Here is a 17818-nt window from a genome sequence, read left to right on the forward strand (position 1 = left end):
AGAAGGCCTTTTATCACAGGATAAGAAATCAGCCCTCGACAACTTAACCGGCAGAAAAATATTTTTTGAAAAAATCCCTAAGCCCCGGGGTCACAATTTCATAAAAAACCTGACTTTTGGCAATTGACTAAAAAATGGTGCCCAATGGTTGCAAATGCTCCCCTGAAAGGTTTGGCGGACGAAACTGATGTCTTTTTATCACAGGAAAAGAAATCAGCCCTCGACAACTTAACCGGGAAAAAATATTTTTTTGAAAAAATCCCTAAGCCCCGGGGTCACAATTTCATCAAAAATCTGACTTTTGGCAGTTGACTCAGAAATGGTGCCAAACGGTTGCAAATGCTCCCCTGAAAGGTTTGACGGTCGAAACAGAAGGCTTTTTATCACAGGATAAGAAATCAGCCCTCGACAACTTAACCGGCAGAAAAATATTTTTTGAAATAATCCCTAAGCCCCGGGGTCACAATTTCATCAAAATCTGACTTTCGGCAGTTGACTCAGAAATGGTGCCAAACGGTTGCAAATGCTCCCCTGAAAGGTTTGGCGGTCGAAACAGAAGGCTTTTTATCACCGGAGAAGAAATCAGCCCTCGACAACTTAACCGGAAGAAAAATATTTTTTTGAAAAAATCCCTAAGCCCCGGGGTCACAAGTTCATCAAAACTCTGACTTTTGGGAATTGATTCAAAAATGGTGCCAAACGGTTGCAAATGCTCCCCTGAAAGGTTTGGCGGTCGAAACAGAAGGCCTTTTATCACAGGATAAGAAATCAGCCCTCGACAACTTAACCGGCAGAAAAATATTTTTTGAAAAAATCCCTAAGCCCCGGGGTCACAATTTCATCAAAAATCTGACTTTCGGCAGTTGACTCAGAAATGGTGCCAAACGGTTGCAAATGCTCCCCTGAAAGGTTTGGTGGTCGAAACAGAAGGCTTTTTATCACAGGATAAGTAATTAGCCCTCGACAACTTAACCGGGAAAAAATATTTTTTTGAAAAAATCCCTAAGCCCCGGGGTCACAAGTTCTTCAAAACTCTGACTTTTGGCAATTGATTCAAAAATGGTGCCAAACGGTTGCAAATGCTCCCCTGAAAGGTTTGGCGGTCGAAACAGAAGGCCTTTTATCACAGGATAAGAAATCAGCCCTCGTCAACTTAACCGGCAGAAAAATATTTTCTGAAAAAATCCCTAAGCCCCGGGGTCACAATTTCATCAAAAATCTGACTTTCGGCAGTTGACTCAGAAATGGTGCCAAACGGTTGGAAATGCTACCCTGAAAGGTTTGGCGGTCGAAACAGAAGGCTTTTTATCACCGGAGAAGAAATCAGCCCTCGACAACTTAACCGGAAGAAAAATATTTTTTTGAAAAAATCCCTAAGCCCCGGGGTCACAATTTCATCAAAACTCTGACTTTCGGCAATAGAATCAAAAATGGTGCCAAACGGTTGCAAATGCTCCCCTCAAAGGTTTGGCGGTCGAAACAGAAGGCCTTTTATCACAGGATAAGAAATCAGCCCTCGTCAACTTAACCGGCAGAAAAATATTTGTTGAAAAAATCCCTAAGCCCCGGGGTCACAATTTCATCAAAAATCTGACTTTCGGCAGTTGACTCAGAAATGGTGCCAAACGGTTGGAAATGCTACCCTGAAAGGTTTGGCGGTCGAAACAGAAGGCTTTTTATCACAGGATAAGAAATCAGCCCTCGACAACTTAACCAGCAGAAAAATATTTTTTGAAAAAATCCCTAAGCCCCGCGGTCACAATTTCATCAAAAATCTGACTTTCGGCAGTTGACTCAGAAATGGTGCCAAACGGTTGGAAATGCTACCCTGAAAGGTTTGGCGGTCAGAACAGAAGGCTTTTTATCACAGGATAAGAAATCAGCCCTCGACAACTTAACCGGCAGAAAAATATTTTTTGAAAAAATCCCTAAGCCCCGGGGTCACAATTTCATCAAAAATCTGACTTTCGGCAGTTGACTCAGAAATGGTGCCAAACGATTGCAAATGCTCCCCTGAAAGGTTTGGCGGTCGAAACAGAAGGCTTTTTATCACAGGATAAGAAATTAGCCCTCGACAACTTAATCGGGAAAAAATATTTTTTTGAAAAAATCCCTAAGCCCCGGGGTCACAATTTCATCAAAAATCTGACTTTCGGCAGTTGACTCAGAAATGGTGCCAAACGGTAGCAAATGCTCCCCTGAAAGGTTTGACGGTCGAAACAGAAGGCTTTTTATCACAGGATAAGAAATCAGCCCTCGACAACTTAACCGGCAGAAAAATACTTTTTGAAATAATCCCTAAGCCCCGGGGTCACAATTTCATCAAAATCTGACTTTCGGCAGTTGACTCAGAAATGGTGCCAAACGGTTGCAAATGCTCCCCTGAAAGGTTTGGCGGTCGAAACAGAAGGCTTTTTATCACCGGAGAAGAAATCAGCCCTTGACAACTTAACCGGAAGAAAAATATTTTTTTGAAAAAATCCCTAAGCCCCGGGGTCACAAGTTCATCAAAACTCTGACTTTTGGCAATTGATTCAAAAATGGTGCCAAACGGTTGCAAATGCTCCCCTGAAAGGTTTGGCGGTCGAAACAGAAGGCTTTTTATCACAGGATAAGAAATCAGCCCTCGTCAACTTAACCGGCAGAAAAATATTTTTTGAAAAAATCCCTAAGCCCCGGGGTCACAATTTCATCAAAACTCTGACTTTCGGCAGTTGACTCAGAAATGGTGCCAAACGGTTGCAAATGCTCCCCTGAAAGGTTTGGCGGTCGAAACAGAAGGCTTTTTATCACCGGAGAAGAAATCAGCCCTCGACAACTTAACCGGAAGAAAAATATTTTTTTGAAAAAATCCCTAAGCCCCGGGGTCACAATTTCATCAAAAATCTGACTTTTGGCAGTTGACTCAGAAATGGTGCCAAACGGTTGCAAATGCTCCCCTGAAAGGTTTGACGGTCGAAACAGAAGGCTTTTTATCACAGGATAAGAAATCAGCCCTCGACAACTTAACCGGCAGAAAAATATTTTTTGAAATAATCCCTAAGCCCCGGGGTCACAATTTCATCAAAATCTGACTTTCGGCAGTTGACTCAGAAATGGTGCCAAACGGTTGCAAATGCTCCCCTGAAAGGTTTGGCGGTCGAAACAGAAGGCTTTTTATCACCGGAGAAGAAATCAGCCCTCGACAACTTAACCGGAAGAAAAATATTTTTTTGAAAAAATCCCTAAGCCCCGGGGTCACAAGTTCATCAAAACTCTGACTTTTGGCAATTGATTCAAAAATGGTGCCAAACGGTTGCAAATGCTCCCCTGAAAGGTTTGGCGGTCGAAACAGAAGGCCTTTTATCACAGGATAAGAAATCAGCCCTCGACAACTTAACCGGCAGAAAAATATTTTTTGGAAAAAATCCCTAAGCCCCGGGGTCACAATTTCATAAAAAACCTGACTTTTGGCAATTGACTAAAAAATGGTGCCCAATGGTTGCAAATGCTCCCCTGAAAGGTTTGGCGGACGAAACTGAGGTCTTTTTATCACAGGAAAAGAAATCAGCCCTCGACAACTTAACCGGGAAAAAATATTTTTTGGAAAAAATCCCTAAGCCCCGGGGTCACAATTTCATCAAAAATCTGACTTTTGGCAGTTGACTCAGAAATGGTGCCAAACGGTTGCAAATCCTCCCCTGAAAGGTTTGGCGGTCAGAACAGAAGGCTTTTTATCACAGGATAAGAAATCAGCCCTCGACAACTTAACCGGCAGAAAAATATTTTTTGAAAAAATCCCTAAGCCCCGGGGTCACAATTTCATCAAAAATCTGACTTTCGGCAGTTGACTCAGAAATGGTGCCAAACGGTTGCAAATGCTCCCCTGAAAGGTTTGGTGGTCGAAACAGAAGGCTTTTTATCACAGGATAAGTAATTAGCCCTCGACAACTTAACCGGGAAAAAATATTTTTTTGAAAAAATCCCTAAGCCCCGGGGTCACAATTTCATCAAAAATCTGACTTTCGGCAGTTGACTCAGAAATGGTGCCAAACGGTAGCAAATGCTCCCCTGAAAGATTTGACGGTCGAAACAGAAGGCTTTTTATCACAGGATAAGAAATCAGCCCTCGTCAACTTAACCGGCAGAAAAATATTTTTTGAAAAAATCCCTAAGCCCCGGGGTCACAATTTCATCAAAAATCTGACTTTCGGCAGTTGACTCAGAAATGGTGCCAAACGGTTGGAAATGCTCCCCTGAAAGTTTTGGCGGTCGAAACTGAAGGCTTTTTATCACAGGAAAAGAAATCAGCCCTCGACAACTTAACCGGCAGAAAAAGATATTTTTGAAAAAATCCCTAAGCCCCGGGGTCACAAGTTCTTCAAAACTCTGACTTTTGGCAATTGATTCAAAAATGGTGCCAAACGGTTGCAAATGCTCCCCTGAAAGGTTTGGCGGTCGAAACAGAAGGCCTTTTATCACAGGATAAGAAATCAGCCCTCGTCAACTTAACCGGCAGAAAAATATTTTCTGAAAAAATCCCTAAGCCCCGGGGTCACAATTTCATCAAAAATCTGACTTTCGGCAGTTGACTCAGAAATGGTGCCAAACGGTTGCAAATGCTCCCCTGAAAGGTTTGGCGGTCGAAACAGAAGGCTTTTTATCACCGGAGAAGAAATCAGCCCTCGACAACTTAACCGGAAGAAAAATATTTTTTGCAAAAATCCCTAAGCCCCGGGGTCACAATTTCATCAAAAATCTGACTTTCGGCAGTTGACTCAGAAATGGTGCCCAATGGTTGCAAATACTCCTCTGAAAGGTTTGGCGGACGAAACAGAAGGCCTTTTATCACAGGATAAGAAATCAGCCCTCGACGACTTAACCGGCAGAAAAATATTTTTTGAAATAATCCCTAAGCCCCGGGGTCACAATTTCATCAAAATCTGACTTTCGGCAGTTGACTCAGAAATGGTGCCAAACGGTTGCAAATGCTCCCCTGAAAGGTTTGGCGGTCGAAATAGAAGGCTTTTTATCACAGGAAAAGAAATCAGCCCTCGACAACTTAACCGGCAGAAAAAGATATTTTTGAAAAATTCCCTAAGCCCTGGGGTCACAAGTTCTTCAAAACTCTGACGTTTGGCAATTGATTCAAAAATGGTGCCAAACGGTTGCAAATGCTCCCCAGAAAGGTTTGGCGGTCGAAACAGAAGGCTTTTTATGAAAGGATAATAAATCAGCCCTCGACAACTTAACCGGGAAAAAATATTTTTTTGAAAAAATCCCTAAGCCCCGGGGTCACAATTTCATCAAAAATCTGACTTTCGGCAGTTGACTCAGAAATGGTGCCAAACGGTAGCAAATGCTCCCCTGAAAGGTTTGACGGTCGAAACAGAAGGCTTTTTATCACAGGATAAGAAATCAGCCCTCGACAACTTAACCGGCAGAAAAATACTTTTTGAAATAATCCCTAAGCCCCGGGGTCACAATTTCATCAAAATCTGACTTTCGGCAGTTGACTCAGAAATGGTGCCAAACGGTTGCAAATGCTCCCCTGAAAGGTTTGGCGGTCGAAACAGAAGGCTTTTTATCACCGGAGAAGAAATCAGCCCTCGACAACTTAACCGGAAGAAAAATATTTTTTTGAAAAAATCCCTAAGCCCCGGGGTCACAAGTTCATCAAAACTCTGACTTTTGGCAATTGATTCAAAAATGGTGCCAAACGGTTGCAAATGCTCCCCTGAAAGGTTTGGCGGTCGAAACAGAAGGCTTTTTATCACAGGATAAGAAATCAGCCCTCGTCAACTTAACCGGCAGAAAAATATTTTTTGAAAAAATCCCTAAGCCCCGGGGTCACAATTTCATCAAAACTCTGACTTTCGGCAGTTGACTCAGAAATGGTGCCAAACGGTTGCAAATGCTCCCCTGAAAGGTTTGGCGGTCGAAACAGAAGGCTTTTTATCACCGGAGAAGAAATCAGCCCTCGACAACTTAACCGGAAGAAAAATATTTTTTGCAAAAATCCCTAAGCCCCGGGGTCACAATTTCATCAAAAATCTGACTTTCGGCAGTTGACTCAGAAATGGTGCCCAATGGTTGCAAATGCTCCCCTGAAAGGTTTGGCGGTCGAAACTGATGTCTTTTTAACACAGGAAAAGAAATCAGCCCTCGACAACTTATCCAGCAGAAAAATATTTTTTTGAAAAAATCCCTAAGCCCCGGGGTCACAAGTTCATCAAAACTCTGACTTTTGGCAATTGATTCAAAAATGGTGCCAAACGGTTGCAAATGCTCCCCTGAAAGGTTTGGCGGTCGAAACAGTAGGCCTTTTATCACAGGATAAGAAATCAGCCCTCGTCAACTTAACCGGCAGAAAAATATTTTTTGAAAAAATCCCTAAGCCCCGGGGTCACAATTTCAGCAAAACTCTGACTTTCGGCAATTGAATCAAAAATGGTGCCAAACGGTTGCAAATGCTCCCCTCAAAGGTTTGGCGGTCGAAACAGAAGGCCTTTTATCACAGGATAAGAAATCAGCCCTCGACAACTTAACCGGCAGAAAAATATTTTTTGAAAAAATCCCTAAGCCCCGGGGTCACAATTTCATCAAAAATCTGACTTTCGGCAGTTGACTCAGAAATGGTGCCCAATGGTTGCAAATACTCCTCTGAAAGGTTTGGCGGACGAAACTGATGTCTTTTTAACACAGGAAAAGAAATCAGCCCTCGACAACTTATCCAGCAGAAATATATTTTTTTGAAAAAATCCCTAAGCCCCGGGGTCACAATTTCATCAAAACTCTGACTTTCGGCAATAGAATCAAAAATGGTGCCAAACGGTTGGAAATGCTACCCTGAAAGGTTTGGCGGTCGAAACAGAAGGCCTTTTATCACAGGATAAGAAATCAGCCCTCGTCAACTTAACCGGCAGAAAAATATTTGTTGAAAAAATCCCTAAGCCCCGGGGTCACAATTTCATCAAAAATCTGACTTTCGGCAGTTGACTCAGAAATGGTGCCAAACGGTTGCAAATGCTCCCCTGAAAGGTTTGGCGGTCGAAACAGAAGGCTTTTTATCACAGGATAAGAAATTAGCCCTCGACAACTTAATCGGGAAAAAATATTTTTTTGAAAAAATCCCTAAGCCCCGGGGTCACAATTTCATCAAAAATCTGACTTTTGGCAGTTGACTCAGAAATGGTGCCAAACGGTTGCAAATGCTCCCCTGAAAGGTTTGACGGTCGAAACAGAAGGCTTTTTATCACAGGATAAGAAATCAGCCCTCGACAACTTAACCGGCAGAAAAATACTTTTTGAAATAATCCCTAAGCCCCGGGGTCACAATTTCATCAAAATCTGACTTTCGGCAGTTGACTCAGAAATGGTGCCAAACGGTTGCAAATGCTCCCCTGAAAGGTTTGGCGGTCGAAACAGAAGGCTTTTTATCACCGGAGAAGAAATCAGCCCTCGACAACTTAACCGGAAGAAAAATTTTTTTTGAAAAAATCCCTAAGCCCCGGGGTCACAAGTTCATCAAAACTCTGACTTTTGGCAATTGATTCAAAAATGGTGCCAAACGGTTGCAAATGCTCCCCTGAAAGGTTTGGCGGTCGAAACAGAAGGCTTTTTATCACAGGATAAGAAATCAGCCCTCGTCAACTTAACCGGCAGAAAAATATTTTTTGAAAAAATCCCTAAGCCCCGGGGTCACAATTTCATCAAAAATCTGACTTTCGGCAGTTGACTCAGAAATGGTGCCAAACGGTTGCAAATGCTCCCCTGAAAGGTTTGGCGGTCGAAACAGAAGGCTTTTTATCACCGGAGAAGAAATCAGCCCTCGACAACTTAACAGGAAGAAAAATATTTTTTTGAAAAAATCCCTAAGCCCCGGGGTCACAAGTTCATCAAAACTCTGACTTTTGGCAATTGATTCAAAAATGGTGCCAAACGGTTGCAAATGCTCCCCTGAAAGGTTTGGCGGTCGAAACAGTAGGCCTTTTATAACAGGATAAGAAATCAGCCCTCGTCAACTTAACCGGCAGAAAAATATTTTTTGAAAAAATCCCTAAGCCCCGGGGTCACAATTTCAGCAAAACTCTGACTTTCGGCAATTGAATCAAAAATGTTGCCAAACGGTTGCAAATGCTCCCCTGAAAGGTTTGGCGGTCGAAACAGAAGGCCTTTTATCACAGGATAAGAAATCAGCCCTCGACAACTTAACCGGCAGAAAAATATTTTTTGAAATAATCCCTAAGCCCCGGGGTCACAATTTCATCAAAATCTGACTTTCGGCAGTTGACTCAGAAATGGTGCCAAACGGTTGCAAATGCTCCCCTGAAAGGTTTGGCGGTCGAAATAGAAGGCTTTTTATCACAGGAAAAGAAATCAGCCCTCGACAACTTAACCGGCAGAAAAAGATATTTTTGAAAAAATCCCTAAGCCCTGGGGTCACAAGTTCTTCAAAACTCTGACGTTTGGCAATTGATTCAAAAATGGTGCCAAACGGTTGCAAATGCTCCCCAGAAAGGTTTGGCGGTCGAAACAGAAGGCTTTTTATGAAAGGATAATAAATCAGCCCTCGACAACTTAACCGGGAAAAAATATTTTTTTGAAAAAATCCCTAAGCCCCGGGGTCACAATTTCATCAAAAATCTGACTTTCGGCAGTTGACTCAGAAATGGTGCCAAACGGTAGCAAATGCTCCCCTGAAAGGTTTGACGGTCGAAACAGAAGGCTTTTTATCACAGGATAAGAAATCAGCCCTCGACAACTTAACCGGCAGAAAAATACTTTTTGAAATAATCCCTAAGCCCCGGGGTCACAATTTCATCAAAATCTGACTTTCGGCAGTTGACTCAGAAATGGTGCCAAACGGTTGCAAATGCTCCCCTGAAAGGTTTGGCGGTCGAAACAGAAGGCTTTTTATCACCGGAGAAGAAATCAGCCCTCGACAACTTAACCGGAAGAAAAATATTTTTTTGAAAAAATCCCTAAGCCCCGGGGTCACAAGTTCATCAAAACTCTGACTTTTGGCAATTGATTCAAAAATGGTGCCAAACGGTTGCAAATGCTCCCCTGAAAGGTTTGGCGGTCGAAACAGAAGGCTTTTTATCACAGGATAAGAAATCAGCCCTCGTCAACTTAACCGGCAGAAAAATATTTTTTGAAAAAATCCCTAAGCCCCGGGGTCACAATTTCATCAAAACTCTGACTTTCGGCAGTTGACTCAGAAATGGTGCCAAACGGTTGCAAATGCTCCCCTGAAAGGTTTGGCGGTCGAAACAGAAGGCTTTTTATCACCGGAGAAGAAATCAGCCCTCGACAACTTAACCGGAAGAAAAATATTTTTTGCAAAAATCCCTAAGCCCCGGGGTCACAATTTCATCAAAAATCTGACTTTCGGCAGTTGACTCAGAAATGGTGCCCAATGGTTGCAAATGCTCCCCTGAAAGGTTTGGCGGTCGAAACTGATGTCTTTTTAACACAGGAAAAGAAATCAGCCCTCGACAACTTATCCAGCAGAAAAATATTTTTTTGAAAAAATCCCTAAGCCCCGGGGTCACAAGTTCATCAAAACTCTGACTTTTGGCAATTGATTCAAAAATGGTGCCAAACGGTTGCAAATGCTCCCCTGAAAGGTTTGGCGGTCGAAACAGTAGGCCTTTTATCACAGGATAAGAAATCAGCCCTCGTCAACTTAACCGGCAGAAAAATATTTTTTGAAAAAATCCCTAAGCCCCGGGGTCACAATTTCAGCAAAACTCTGACTTTCGGCAATTGAATCAAAAATGGTGCCAAACGGTTGCAAATGCTCCCCTCAAAGGTTTGGCGGTCGAAACAGAAGGCCTTTTATCACAGGATAAGAAATCAGCCCTCGACAACTTAACCGGCAGAAAAATATTTTTTGAAAAAATCCCTAAGCCCCGGGGTCACAATTTCATCAAAAATCTGACTTTCGGCAGTTGACTCAGAAATGGTGCCCAATGGTTGCAAATACTCCTCTGAAAGGTTTGGCGGACGAAACTGATGTCTTTTTAACACAGGAAAAGAAATCAGCCCTCGACAACTTATCCAGCAGAAATATATTTTTTTGAAAAAATCCCTAAGCCCCGGGGTCACAATTTCATCAAAACTCTGACTTTCGGCAATAGAATCAAAAATGGTGCCAAACGGTTGGAAATGCTACCCTGAAAGGTTTGGCGGTCGAAACAGAAGGCCTTTTATCACAGGATAAGAAATCAGCCCTCGTCAACTTAACCGGCAGAAAAATATTTGTTGAAAAAATCCCTAAGCCCCGGGGTCACAATTTCATCAAAAATCTGACTTTCGGCAGTTGACTCAGAAATGGTGCCAAACGGTTGCAAATGCTCCCCTGAAAGGTTTGGCGGTCGAAACAGAAGGCTTTTTATCACAGGATAAGAAATTAGCCCTCGACAACTTAATCGGGAAAAAATATTTTTTTGAAAAAATCCCTAAGCCCCGGGGTCACAATTTCATCAAAAATCTGACTTTTGGCAGTTGACTCAGAAATGGTGCCAAACGGTTGCAAATGCTCCCCTGAAAGGTTTGACGGTCGAAACAGAAGGCTTTTTATCACAGGATAAGAAATCAGCCCTCGACAACTTAACCGGCAGAAAAATACTTTTTGAAATAATCCCTAAGCCCCGGGGTCACAATTTCATCAAAATCTGACTTTCGGCAGTTGACTCAGAAATGGTGCCAAACGGTTGCAAATGCTCCCCTGAAAGGTTTGGCGGTCGAAACAGAAGGCTTTTTATCACCGGAGAAGAAATCAGCCCTCGACAACTTAACCGGAAGAAAAATTTTTTTTGAAAAAATCCCTAAGCCCCGGGGTCACAAGTTCATCAAAACTCTGACTTTTGGCAATTGATTCAAAAATGGTGCCAAACGGTTGCAAATGCTCCCCTGAAAGGTTTGGCGGTCGAAACAGAAGGCTTTTTATCACAGGATAAGAAATCAGCCCTCGTCAACTTAACCGGCAGAAAAATATTTTTTGAAAAAATCCCTAAGCCCCGGGGTCACAATTTCATCAAAAATCTGACTTTCGGCAGTTGACTCAGAAATGGTGCCAAACGGTTGCAAATGCTCCCCTGAAAGGTTTGGCGGTCGAAACAGAAGGCTTTTTATCACCGGAGAAGAAATCAGCCCTCGACAACTTAACAGGAAGAAAAATATTTTTTTGAAAAAATCCCTAAGCCCCGGGGTCACAAGTTCATCAAAACTCTGACTTTTGGCAATTGATTCAAAAATGGTGCCAAACGGTTGCAAATGCTCCCCTGAAAGGTTTGGCGGTCGAAACAGTAGGCCTTTTATAACAGGATAAGAAATCAGCCCTCGTCAACTTAACCGGCAGAAAAATATTTTTTGAAAAAATCCCTAAGCCCCGGGGTCACAATTTCAGCAAAACTCTGACTTTCGGCAATTGAATCAAAAATGGTGCCAAACGGTTGCAAATGCTCCCCTGAAAGGTTTGGCGGTCGAAACAGAAGGCCTTTTATCACAGGATAAGAAATCAGCCCTCGACAACTTAACCGGCAGAAAAATATTTTTTGAAATAATCCCTAAGCCCCGGGGTCACAATTTCATCAAAATCTGACTTTCGGCAGTTGACTCAGAAATGGTGCCAAACGGTTGCAAATGCTCCCCTGAAAGGTTTGGCGGTCGAAATAGAAGGCTTTTTATCACAGGAAAAGAAATCAGCCCTCGACAACTTAACCGGCAGAAAAAGATATTTTTGAAAAAATCCCTAAGCCCTGGGGTCACAAGTTCTTCAAAACTCTGACGTTTGGCAATTGATTCAAAAATGGTGCCAAACGGTTGCAAATGCTCCCCAGAAAGGTTTGGCGGTCGAAACAGAAGGCTTTTTATGAAAGGATAATAAATCAGCCCTCGACAACTTAACCGGGAAAAAATATTTTTTTGAAAAAATCCCTAAGCCCCGGGGTCACAATTTCATCAAAAATCTGACTTTCGGCAGTTGACTCAGAAATGGTGCCAAACGGTAGCAAATGCTCCCCTGAAAGGTTTGACGGTCGAAACAGAAGGCTTTTTATCACAGGATAAGAAATCAGCCCTCGACAACTTAACCGGCAGAAAAATACTTTTTGAAATAATCCCTAAGCCCCGGGGTCACAATTTCATCAAAATCTGACTTTCGGCAGTTGACTCAGAAATGGTGCCAAACGGTTGCAAATGCTCCCCTGAAAGGTTTGGCGGTCGAAACAGAAGGCTTTTTATCACCGGAGAAGAAATCAGCCCTCGACAACTTAACCGGAAGAAAAATATTTTTTTGAAAAAATCCCTAAGCCCCGGGGTCACAAGTTCATCAAAACTCTGACTTTTGGCAATTGATTCAAAAATGGTGCCAAACGGTTGCAAATGCTCCCCTGAAAGGTTTGGCGGTCGAAACAGAAGGCTTTTTATCACAGGATAAGAAATCAGCCCTCGTCAACTTAACCGGCAGAAAAATATTTTTTGAAAAAATCCCTAAGCCCCGGGGTCACAATTTCATCAAAACTCTGACTTTCGGCAGTTGACTCAGAAATGGTGCCAAACGGTTGCAAATGCTCCCCTGAAAGGTTTGGCGGTCGAAACAGAAGGCTTTTTATCACCGGAGAAGAAATCAGCCCTCGACAACTTAACCGGAAGAAAAATATTTTTTGCAAAAATCCCTAAGCCCCGGGGTCACAATTTCATCAAAAATCTGACTTTCGGCAGTTGACTCAGAAATGGTGCCCAATGGTTGCAAATACTCCTCTGAAAGGTTTGGCGGACGAAACTGATGTCTTTTTAACACAGGAAAAGAAATCAGCCCTCGACAACTTATCCAGCAGAAAAATATTTTTTTGAAAAAATCCCTAAGCCCCGGGGTCACAAGTTCATCAAAACTCTGACTTTTGGCAATTGATTCAAAAATGGTGCCAAACGGTTGCAAATGCTCCCCTGAAAGGTTTGGCGGTCGAAACAGTAGGCCTTTTATCACAGGATAAGAAATCAGCCCTCGTCAACTTAACCGGCAGAAAAATATTTTTTGAAAAAATCCCTAAGCCCCGGGGTCACAATTTCAGCAAAACTCTGACTTTCGGCAATTGAATCAAAAATGGTGCCAAACGGTTGCAAATGCTCCCCTCAAAGGTTTGGCGGTCGAAACAGAAGGCCTTTTATCACAGGATAAGAAATCAGCCCTCGACAACTTAACCGGCAGAAAAATATTTTTTGAAAAAATCCCTAAGCCCCGGGGTCACAATTTCATAAAAAACCTGACTTTTGGCAATTGACTAAAAAATGGTGCCCAATGGTTGCAAATGCTCCCCTGAAAGGTTTGGCGGACGAAACTGATGTCTTTTTATCACAGGAAAAGAAATCAGCCCTCGACAACTTAACCGGGAAAAAATATTTTTTTGAAAAAATCCCTAAGCCCCGGGGTCACAATTTCATCAAAAATCTGACTTTTGGCAGTTGACTCAGAAATGGTGCCAAACGGTTGCAAATGCTCCCCTGAAAGGTTTGACGGTCGAAACAGAAGGCTTTTTATCACAGGATAAGAAATCAGCCCTCGACAACTTAACCGGCAGAAAAATATTTTTTGAAATAATCCCTAAGCCCCGGGGTCACAATTTCATCAAAATCTGACTTTCGGCAGTTGACTCAGAAATGGTGCCAAACGGTTGCAAATGCTCCCCTGAAAGGTTTGGCGGTCGAAACAGAAGGCTTTTTATCACCGGAGAAGAAATCAGCCCTCGACAACTTAACCGGAAGAAATTTTTTTTTTGAAAAAATCCCTAAGCCCCGGGGTCACAAGTTCATCAAAACTCTGACTTTTGGCAATTGATTCAAAAATGGTGCCAAACGGTTGCAAATGCTCCCCTGAAAGGTTTGGCGGTCGAAACAGAAGGCTTTTTATCACAGGATAAGAAATCAGCCCTCGTCAACTTAACCGGCAGAAAAATATTTTTTGAACAAATCCCTAAGCCCCGGGGTCACAATTTCATCAAAAATCTGACTTTCGGCAGTTGACTCAGAAATGGTGCCAAACGGTTGCAAATGCTCCCCTGAAAGGTTTGGCGGTCGAAACAGAAGGCTTTTTATCACCGGAGAAGAAATCAGCCCTCGACAACTTAACAGGAAGAAAAATATTTTTTTGAAAAAATCCCTAAGCCCCGGGGTCACAAGTTCATCAAAACTCTGACTTTCGGCAATTGAATCAAAAATGGTGCCAAACGGTTGCAAATGCTCCCCTGAAAGGTTTGGCGGTCGAAACAGAAGGCCTTTTATCACAGGATAAGAAATCAGCCCTCGACAACTTAACCGGCAGAAAAATATTTTTTGAAATAATCCCTAAGCCCCGGGGTCACAATTTCATCAAAATCTGACTTTCGGCAGTTGACTCAGAAATGGTGCCAAACGGTTGCAAATGCTCCCCTGAAAGGTTTGGCGGTCGAAATAGAAGGCTTTTTATCACAGGAAAAGAAATCAGCCCTCGACAACTTAACCGGCAGAAAAAGATATTTTTGAAAAAATCCCTAAGCCCCGGGGTCACAAGTTCTTCAAAACTCTGACGTTTGGCAATTGATTCAAAAATGGTGCCAAACGGTTGCAAATGCTCCCCAGAAATTTTTGGCGGTCGAAACAGAAGGCTTTTTATGAAAGGATAATAAATCAGCCCTCGACAACTTAACCGGCAGAATTTTTTTTTTTGAGAAAATCCCTCAGCCCCGGGGTCACAATTTCATCAAAACTCTGACTTTCGGCAATTGACTCAAAAATGGTGCCAAACGGTTGCAAATGCTCCCCTGAAAGGTTTGGTGGTCGAAACAGAAGGCTTTTTATCACAGGAAAAGAAATCAGCCCTCGACAACTTAACCGGCAGAAAATTATTTTTTTGAAAAAATCCCTAAGTCCCGGGGTCACAATTTCATCAAAATTCTGACTTTCGGCAGTTGACTCAGAAATGGTGCCAAACCGTTGGAAATGCTCCCCTGAAAGGTTTGGCGGTCGAAACAGAAGGCTTTTTATCACAGGATAAGAAATCAGCCCTCGACAACTTAACCGGCAGAAAAATATTTTTTGAAAAAATCCCTAAGCCCCGGGGTCACAATTTCATAAAAAACCTGACTTTTGGCAATTGACTAAAAAATGGTGCCCAATGGTTGCAAATGCTCCCCTGAAAGGTTTGGCGGACGAAACTGATGTCTTTTTATCACAGGAAAAGAAATCAGCCCTCGACAACTTAACCGGGAAAAAATATTTTTTTGAAAAAATCCCTAAGCCCCGGTCACAATTTCATCAAAAATCTGACTTTTGGCAGTTGACTCAGAAATGGTGCCAAACGGTTGCAAATGCTCCCCTGAAAGGTTTGACGGTCGAAACAGAAGGCTTTTTATCACAGGATAAGAAATCAGCCCTCGACAACTTAACCGGCAGAAAAATATTTTTTGAAATAATCCCTAAGCCCCGGGGTCACAATTTCATCAAAATCTGACTTTCGGCAGTTGACTCAGAAATGGTGCCAAACGGTTGCAAATGCTCCCCTGAAAGGTTTGGCGGTCGAAACAGAAGGCTTTTTATCACCGGAGAAGAAATCAGCCCTCGACAACTTAACCGGAAGAAAAATATTTTTTTGAAAAAATCCCTAAGCCCCGGGGTCACAAGTTCATCAAAACTCTGACTTTTGGCAATTGATTCAAAAATGGTGCCAAACGGTTGCAAATGCTCCCCTGAAAGGTTTGGCGGTCGAAACAGAAGGCTTTTTATCACAGGATAAGAAATCAGCCCTCGTCAACTTAACCGGCAGAAAAATATTTTTTGAAAAAATCCCTAAGCCCCGGGGTCACAATTTCAGCAAAACTCTGACTTTCGGCAATTGACTCAGAAATGGTGCCAAACGGTTGCAAATGCTCCCCAGAAAGGTTTGGCGGTCGAAACAGAAGGCTTTTTATGAAAGGATAATAAATCAGCCCTCGACAACTTAACCGGCAGAATTTTTTTTTTTGAGAAAATCCCTCAGCCCCGGGGTCACAATTTCATCAAAACTCTGACTTTCGGCAATTGACTCAAAAATGGTGCCAAACGGTTGCAAATGCTCCCCTGAAAGGTTTGGTGGTCGAAACAGAAGGCTTTTTATCACAGGAAAAGAAATCAGCCCTCGACAACTTAACCAGCAGAAAATTATTTTTTTGAAAAAATCCCTAAGACCCGGGGTCACAATTTCATCAAAATTCTGACTTTCGGCAGTTGACTCAGAAATGGTGCCAAACCGTTGGAAATGCTCCCCTGAAAGGTTTGGCGGTCGAAACAGAAGGCTTTTTGTCACAGGATAAGAAATCAGCCCTCGACAACTTAACCGGCAGAAAAATATTTTTTGAAAAAATCCCTAAGCCCCGAGGTCACAATTTCATAAAAAACCTGACTTTTGGCAATTGACTAAAAAATGGTGCCCAATGGTTGCAAATGCTCCCCTGAAAGGTTTGGCGGACGAAACTGATGTCTTTTTATCACAGGAAAAGAAATCAGCCCTCGACAACTTAACCGGGAAAAAATATTTTTTTGAAAAAATCCCTAAGCCCCGGGGTCACAATTTCATCAAAAATCTGATTTTTGGCAGTTGACTCAGAAATGGTGCCAAACGGTTGCAAATGCTCCCCTGAAAGGTTTGGCGGTCGAAACAGAAGGCTTTTTATCACAGGAAAAGAAATCAGCCCTCGACAACTTATCCGGCAGAAATATATTTTTTTGAAAAAATCCCTAAGCCCCGGGGTCACAATTTCATCAAAACTCTGACTTTCGGCAATTGAATCAAAAATGGTGCCAAACGGTTGCAAATGCTCCCCTCAAAGGTTTGGCGGTCGAAACAGAAGGCCTTTTATCACAGGATAAGAAATCAGCCCTCGTCAACTTAACCGGCAGAAAAATATTTTTTGAAAAAATCCCTAAGCCCCGGGGTCACAATTTCATCAAAAATCTGACTTTCGGCAGTTGAATCAAAAATGGTGCCAAACGGTTGCAAATGCTCCCCTGAAAGGTTTGGCGGTCGAAACAGAAGGCCTTTTATCACAGGATAAGAAATTAGCCCTCGACAACTTAACCGGCAGAAAAATATTTTTTGAAAAAATCCCTAAGCCCCGGGGTCACAATTTCATAAAAAACCTGACTTTTGGCACTTGACTCAAAAATGGTGCCCAATGGTTGCAAATGCTCCTTTGAAAGCTTTGTCGGACGAAACTGATGTCTTTTTATCACAGGAAAAGAAATCAGCCCTCGACAAGTTATCCGGCAGAAATATATTTTTTTGAAAAAATCCCTAAGCCCCGGGGTCACAATTTCATCAAAACTCTGACTTTCGGCAATTGAATCAAAAATGGTGCCAAACGGTTGCAAATGCTCCCCTCAAAGGTTTGGCGGTCGAAACAGAAGGCCTTTTATCACAGGATAAGAAATCAGCCCTCGTCAACTTAACCGGCAGAAAAATATTTGTTGAAAAAATCCCTAAGCCCCGGGGTCAGAATTTCATCAAAAATCTGACTTTCGGCAGTTGACTCAGAAATGGTGCCAAACGGTTGCAAATGCTCCCCTGAAAGGTTTGGCGGTCGAAACAGAAGGCTTTTTATCACCGGAGAAGAAATCAGCCCTCGACAACTTAACCGGAAGAAAAATATTTTTTTGAAAAAATCCCTAAGCCCCGGGGTCACAAGTTCATCAAAACTCTGACTTTTGGCAATTGATTCAAAAATGGTGCCAAACGGTTGCAAATGCTCCCCTGAAAGGTTTGGCGGTCGAAACAGAAGGCTTTTTATCACAGGATAAGAAATCAGCCCTCGTCAACTTA

This window comes from Podarcis melisellensis (assembly GCF_964234715.1).
Source record: "Podarcis melisellensis genome assembly, chromosome: 12".
In the NCBI taxonomy this organism is placed as follows: Eukaryota; Metazoa; Chordata; class Lepidosauria; order Squamata; family Lacertidae; genus Podarcis; species Podarcis melisellensis.